Here is a 7,315-nt window from a genome sequence, read left to right as displayed (position 1 = left end):
GTGTGATTTATCAAACAATCCTACAAAGTAAGAAAAAACTACTTTTCCTCGACTGAAATAGAGGTGCTGGTGTCAGAGGTTGAGTACAACGGAAAGGTTTGATTTGGCTCGCTCAGTTGTGGCTTGAGCAGAAGACAACAACAACAAAAAAAACATAGCTACAAAGAGAGAACCATTAGGACAATTCAAGTTGCTTTATCAATGTCAAAATGTACTTCAAATGAGTAGTCAACACTCACCAATAAGCCATCCATCCTCAACAGCTCTCTCCTGTAAGCGAAGGCCATCATTGCTGTTCTGCAGAAGGAACGAGTCGTGCGTTCAACCTGGCCACTTTACCACCACATTCAGCAGCGTCTTTTGCGCGTCACATAATCTATTGCCTGCACATTAAGTGGGTTGAAGCATTTTATGTTCACATTGTTGAATTCGTTTTGGGATTGTGCTTTTATGGCCATGTGGGTGATGTCTATTGCTCCGTTAGTTCAGGGAACCCACTGATCTAAAAAAAAACATAATTTCGATTTAAAGTTTTAATGTCATGTGCACAAGTAGGCTTACAGTGAAAAATGCCTTTTTTTGCTAGCTCCAAACCCAACAATACAGTGATCAATATCAATGTAGCACAATAACTAACATAAGGTAGAACAAAAACACAAGAAACAGAAGTAAGGAGAACACGAGAAAGTAAGAAGCTACTGTATAAACACGGTCAGTTCCAATACCATATTTACAATGTGCAGGGACACTGGAGTGATAGAGGTAAATATGTATAGGGGTAAGGTGACTAGGCATCAGGATATACAGTTGAAGATGGAAGTTTACATACACTTTAGCCAAATACATTTCAAATCAGTTTTTCACAATTCCTGACATTTAATCCTTGTACAAATACCCTGTTTTAGGTCATTTAGGATCACCACTTTATTTTATGAATGTGAAATGTCAGAATAATAGTAGAGAGAATGATTTTTCAGCTTTAATTTCTTTCATTACATTCTCAGTGGGTAAGAAGTTTACATGCACTCAATTAGTATTTGGTAGCATTGCCTTTAAATTGTTTAACTTGGGTCAAACCTTTCGGGTAGCCTTCTACAAGCTTCCCACAATAAGTTGGGTGAATTTTGGCCTATTCCTCCTGACAGAGCTGGTGTAACTGAGTCAGGTTTGTAGGCCTCCTTGCTAGCACACACGTTTCAGTTCTGCCCACAAATTTTCTATAGGATTGAGGTCAGGGCTTTGTAATGGCCATTACAATACCTTGACTTTGTTGTCCTTGAGCCATTTTGCCACAACTTTGGAGGTATGCTTGGGGTCATTGTCCGTTTGGAAGACCCATTTGCGACCAAGCTCTAACTTCCTGACTGATGTCTTGAGATGTTGCTTCAATATATCCACATAATCTTCCTTCCTTGTGATGCCATCTATTTTGTGAAGTGCACCAGTCCCTCCTGCAGCAAAGCACCCCAACAACATGATGTTTCCACCCCCATGCTTCCCGGTTGGGATGGTGTTCTTCAGCTTGCAAGCCTCCCCCCGTTTTCCTCCAAACATAACAATGGTCATTATGGCCAAACAGTTCTATTTTTGTTTCATCAGACCAGAGGAAATTTCTCCAAAAAGTACAATCTTTGTCCCCATGTGCAGTTGCAAACCGTAGTCTGGCTTTTTTATGCCATTTTGGAGCAATGGCTTCTTCCTTAATGAGCGGCCATTCAGGTTATGTCGATATAGGACTCATTTTACTGTGGATATAGATACTTTGTACCTGTTTCCTCCAGCATCTTCACAAGGTCCTTTGCTGTCGCTCTGGGATTGATTTGCAATTTTCGCACCAAAGTACGTTCATCTCTAGGAGACAGAACGCGTCTCCTTCCTGAGTGGTAGGACAGCTGCGTGGTCCCATGGTGTTTATACTTGCGTATTATTGTTTGTACAGATGAACATGGTACCTTCAGGCATTTGGAAATTGCTCCCAAGGATGAACCAGACTTGTGGAAGTCTACAATTGTTTGCATGAGGTCTTGGCTGATTTCTTTTGATTTTCCAATGATGTCAAGCAAAGAGGCACTGAGTTTGAAGGTAGGCCTCGAAATACATCCACAGGTACACTCCAATTGACTCAAATGATGTCAATTAGCCTATCAGAAGCTTCTAAAGTCATTACATAATTTTCTGGAATTTTCCAAGCTGTTTAAAGGCACAGTCAATTTAGTATATGTAAACGTCTTACCCACTGGAATTGTGATACAGTGAATTATAAGTGAAATAATCTGTCTGTAAACAATTGTTGTAAAAATGACTTGTGTCATGCACAAAGTAGATGTCCTAACCAACTTGCCAAAACTATAGTTTGTTAACAAGACATTTGTGGAGTGGTTGAATGACTCCAACCTAAGTGTATGTAAACTTCTGACTTCAACTGTATGATAAACAGAGTAGCAGCAGCGTACAATTATGATTGTAAGTGTCTGTGTGTGTGCGTAGAGTCAGTATAGATGTGTGTGCATGTTATGTGTGTGTTGGAGTCCTGTGAGTGTGCATAGAGTGCAAAATAAAAATAGAATACAAGGGTCAACTCAGATAGTCAGTGTAGTCAGTCTTATGACTTGGGGATAGATGCTGTTCAGGAGCCTGTTGGTGTCAGACTTGATGCACAGGTTCCGCTTGCCGTGCGGAAGCAGAGAGAGCAGTCTATGGCTTGGGTAACTGGAGTCTTTAACAATTTTACGGGCCTTCCGTTCACACCGCCTGATATAGAGGTCCTGGATGGCAGGGTGCTCGGCCCCAGTGATGTACTGGGCTGTCCACACCACCCTCTGTAGCGCCATGTGATCGAGGGCGGTGCTGTTGCCATACCAAGCAGTGACGCAGCCAGTCAAGGTGCTCTCAATGGTGCAGCTGTCAGGTGTCAGTGTGCAGCGGTAGGACGGAGTCAGGCGCAGGACACAGAACTGAGTAAAATACGTACTTTACTCGAAAAGAAAGAACAATAATTTCCACGCAGGGAAAAACACATCAGAGCACAGAAGTCTAGAACACTAAACAAAGAACAAACACGCACAAAACCATGTGGGAACCAGAGGGTTAAATAGGGAATAAATTATAACGTAATGGGGTCCAGGTGTGTACAATCAAGACAAAACAAATGGAAAAAGAAACGTAGATCGGTGGTAGCTAGAAAGCCGGTGACGTCGACCGCCGAACGCCGCCCGAACAAGGAGAGGCACCAACTTCGGCGGAAGTCGTGACAGTAGCTGTAGAACCTTTTGAGGATTTGAGGGCCTATGCCAAAACATTTCAAATTCCTGAGGGGAAGAGGCGCTGTCTCGCCTTCTTCATGACTGTGTAAGTGGCCCCCCGTGATCACCAGTGATCAGGCCTACCACAGTCGTGTCGTCAGCAAACTTGATGATGTTGTTGGAATCGTACTAGGCCACGCAGTCGTGGGTGAACAGGGAGTACAGGAGGGGACTAAGCACACACCCCTGTGGGTCTCCCGTGTTGAGGGTCAGCATGGCGGAGGTGATGTTAGGCTTTATGGTTATTTGTGGAGATTTGTTTTTCAGACAGAAAATGTTGCACGTCTCATTAGGCCTATAATTGCAGTAGACTTTAGCTCACTTCACTACAAACATGTACGATATTATTTCACAACATACAACAGCCCGAGCGGTGTCCTATGTAAGGCTAAAGCAGAGAGCAGATGCAAAGGTGATCAACAAATGACACATCTAATGCACCATGTTTCCAGGCGTTTTGCATTCTCCGCGTAAAGACTGACAAATGGAATCGTTTCATTGGGGCGGAGGAGAACCAGAGGATTCTACTGGATTTCCTGGACCATGTCTGGAGTGACCGACTACTGCTCTTCACTGGTCCTGGGGGAACACTACACGCTGGAGACGCACAGGTGAGCGACACACACACACACACACACACACACACACACACACACACACACACACACACACACACACACACACACACACACACACACACACACACACACACACACACACACACACACACATTGTAATGCTGATATGTCAATGCTACCATGCAGCCGTTACACCTTAGCTTGTGGAAAGCCCTTGCAGCCATTTTTCAACTAACCTTTTCTTGGCAATACATTGACATTTTAGTCATTAAGCAGATGCTCTTGTCCAGAGCGTCAATACTTTCTTCGTTCTTGATTCAGAAGAAACTTGCCTCTTATAAACTTCTGTGTCCAGTTACAGATGGAAGTAGAGAATATTCCGAAAAATATTCAATCCACTTTTTGATCGAGTAAGAAATCTCGCTTGCATGTGTGTAGATCTTTCATCTATTTCTGCATGTCTCCGCGACAGCGACTAGTTCCTGCAAAGATGTTGGGAAATGCAACATGTTGGCGAGGGAACTCCTCACTCGGTGGGAAAAGTGGATTTAATATCTTTCTGAATATGATCACATTTTTTGAGTACCTGCAACTAAACAGGTTTATAAAAAAAGAGTTTCTTCCTAATCGACAACGAAGAAAGTATCACCAAGAAAAGGTTAGTTGAAAAATGGCTGCCGGGGCTTTCCACTAGCTAAGGCAGCGTTATCCAGAGCAACTTACATTGCATACATTTTTTTTTCTTCCATACTGGTCCCCGTGGGAATCAAACCCACAACCCAGGTGTTGCAAAAACCATGCTCTGCCAACTGAGCCACACATTCTGATGTTCTGATGAATGATTATAGGCTATACATATGCTTATTGCATTTGCTTTCACAATTAAGTAATGTAATCTAACAACCCAGCTAGCACATTTGGTTCCTTGGAAGTTGTGGGAATGTATGTTTTTGGTTTCACATTGGTTGTGGGAACAAAGCCATACGTTTCCTGACTGGTAAAACTGAAGGTTTTTTAAACGTTCTGAGAACAAAAGTGAAAGTTTATCATTTTTTGGGAAAGTTTATTTTTAGGTTACAGGGATGTTCTGAGAACGTTGTACTCTGGTTCCTTGAAAGTTTTCCTAGGAGGTTTTATTAACCAAAATTGTAGGTTATTTGGACGTTTTTGAATAACTTCCTTAATTAACTTTCAATAACACTGCTAGCTTATTTTAGGTTAAAAAAAAAATACTCCAAGCACACATGGAAAATTCATATCCCTTGGCATTAATCATGCAAACACATTTACCATGACACAGCATCAGTAGGTTTTGAACCTATGATAGTCTGTTTTTTATTCATGTCCTTAGTCCAGTGCACCATCAGGACTGAGCTAGCATGCCATGTTTTTTTTACTCATGCAAAGCTGTTCATTTTACTTTATTCAAACAGACCCCATTTCAAAGGAAACAAGCACTGATTAAGATCAGATGTGACCAATTAGTGGGCGCAGCCTACACACCTGAACAAGAAAGAGGACATTTACATTTAAGTCATTTAGCAGACGCTCTTATCCAGAGCGACTTACAAATTGGTGCATTCACCTTATGATATCCAGTGGAACAAACACTTTTCAACTGTGCATCTAAATCTTTTAGGGGGGGGGGGGGATTAGCAGGATTACTTTATCCTATCCTAGGTATTCCTTAAAAGGTGGGGTTTCAGGTGTCGACGTTTTGTTGATTCTGAGAACGGAATGTACCTTGCTCAAAAAAATAAAGGGAACACTTAAACAACACAATGTAACTCCAAGTCAATCACACTTCTGTGAAATCAAACTGTCCACTTAGGAAGCAACACTGATTGACAATACATTTCACATGCTGTTGTGCAAATGGAATAGACACCAGGTGGAAATTATAGGCAATAAGCAAGACAGCACCAATAAAGGAGTGGTTCTGCAGGTGGAGACCACAGACCACTTCTCAGTTCCTATGCTTCCTGGCTGATGTTTTGGTCACTTTTGAATGCTGGCGGTGCTTTCACTGTAGTGGTAGCATGAGACGGAGTCTACAACCCACACAAGTGGCTCAGGTAGTGCAGCTCATCAAGGATGGCACATCAATGCGAGCTGTGGCAAGAAGGTTTGCTGTGTCTGTCAGCGTAGTGTCCAGAGCATGGAGGCGCTACCAGGAGACAGGCCAGTACATCAGGAGACGTGGAGGAGGCCGTAGGAGGGCAACAACCCAGCAGCAGGACCGCTACCTCCGCCTTTGTGCAAGGAGGAGCAGGAGGAGCACTGCCAGAGCCCTGCAAAATGACCTCCAGCAGGCCACAAATGTGCATGTGTCTGCTCAAACGGTCAGAAACAGACTCCATGAGGGTGGTATGAGGGCCCGACGTCCACAGGTGGGGGTTGTGCTTACAGCCTAACACCATGCAGGACGTTTGGCATTTGCCAGAGAACACCAAGATTGGCAAATTCGCCACTGGCGCCCTGTGCTCTTCACATATGAAAGCAGGTTCACACTGAGCACGTGACAGATGTGACAGAGTCTGGAGACGCCGTGGAGAACGTTCTGCTGCCTGCAACATCCTCCAGCATGACCGGTTTGGCGGTGGGTCAGTCATGGTGTGGGGTGGCATTTCTTTGGGGGGCCGCACAGCCCTCCATGTGCTCGCCAGAGGTAGCCTGACTGCCATTAGGTACCGAGATGAGATCCTCAGACCCCTTGTGAGACCATATGCTGGTGCGGTTGGCCCTGGGTTCCTCCTAATGCAAGACAATGCTAGACCTCATGTGGCTGGAGTGTGTCAGCAGTTCCTGCAAGAGGAAGGCATTGATGCTATGGACTGGCCCGCCCGTCCCCCAGACCTGAATCCAATTGAGCACATCTGGGACATCATGTCTCGCTCCATCCACCAACGCCACGTTGCACCACAGACTGTCCAGGAGTTGGTGGATGCTTTAGTCCAGGTCTGGGAGGAGATCCCTCAGGAGACCATCCGCCACCTCATCAGGAGCATGCCCAGGTGTTGTCGGGAGGTCATACAGGCACGTGGAGGCCACACACACTACTGAGCCTCATTTTGACTTGTTTTAAGGACATTACATCAAAGTTGTATCAGCCTGTACTGTGGTTTGCCACTTTAATTTTGAGTGTGACTCCAAATCCAGACCTCCATGGGTTGATAAATTGGATTTCCATTGATTATTTTTGTGTGATTTTGTTGTCAGCACATTCAACTATGTAAAGACAAAAGTATTTAATAAGATTATTTCTTTCATTCAGATCTAGGATGTGTTGTTTAAGTGTTCCCTTTATTTTTTTGAGCAGTGTATATATTTTTAAATAACATTTTTAGAACGTTCTCGGGAAGGTTACAAAATTTTCTTGTGGCTTTAAGGGAAAGTTGTTTCTTAACATTCTTGGAACAATTGAGAACGTTGCTT

The sequence above is a fragment of the Salmo trutta genome, chromosome 31, assembly GCF_901001165.1.
Source record: "Salmo trutta chromosome 31, fSalTru1.1, whole genome shotgun sequence".
Taxonomy (NCBI): Eukaryota; Metazoa; Chordata; class Actinopteri; order Salmoniformes; family Salmonidae; genus Salmo; species Salmo trutta.
The sequence above is the reverse complement of the archived record's forward strand: the minus strand, read 5'-3'. Positions refer to the sequence as shown.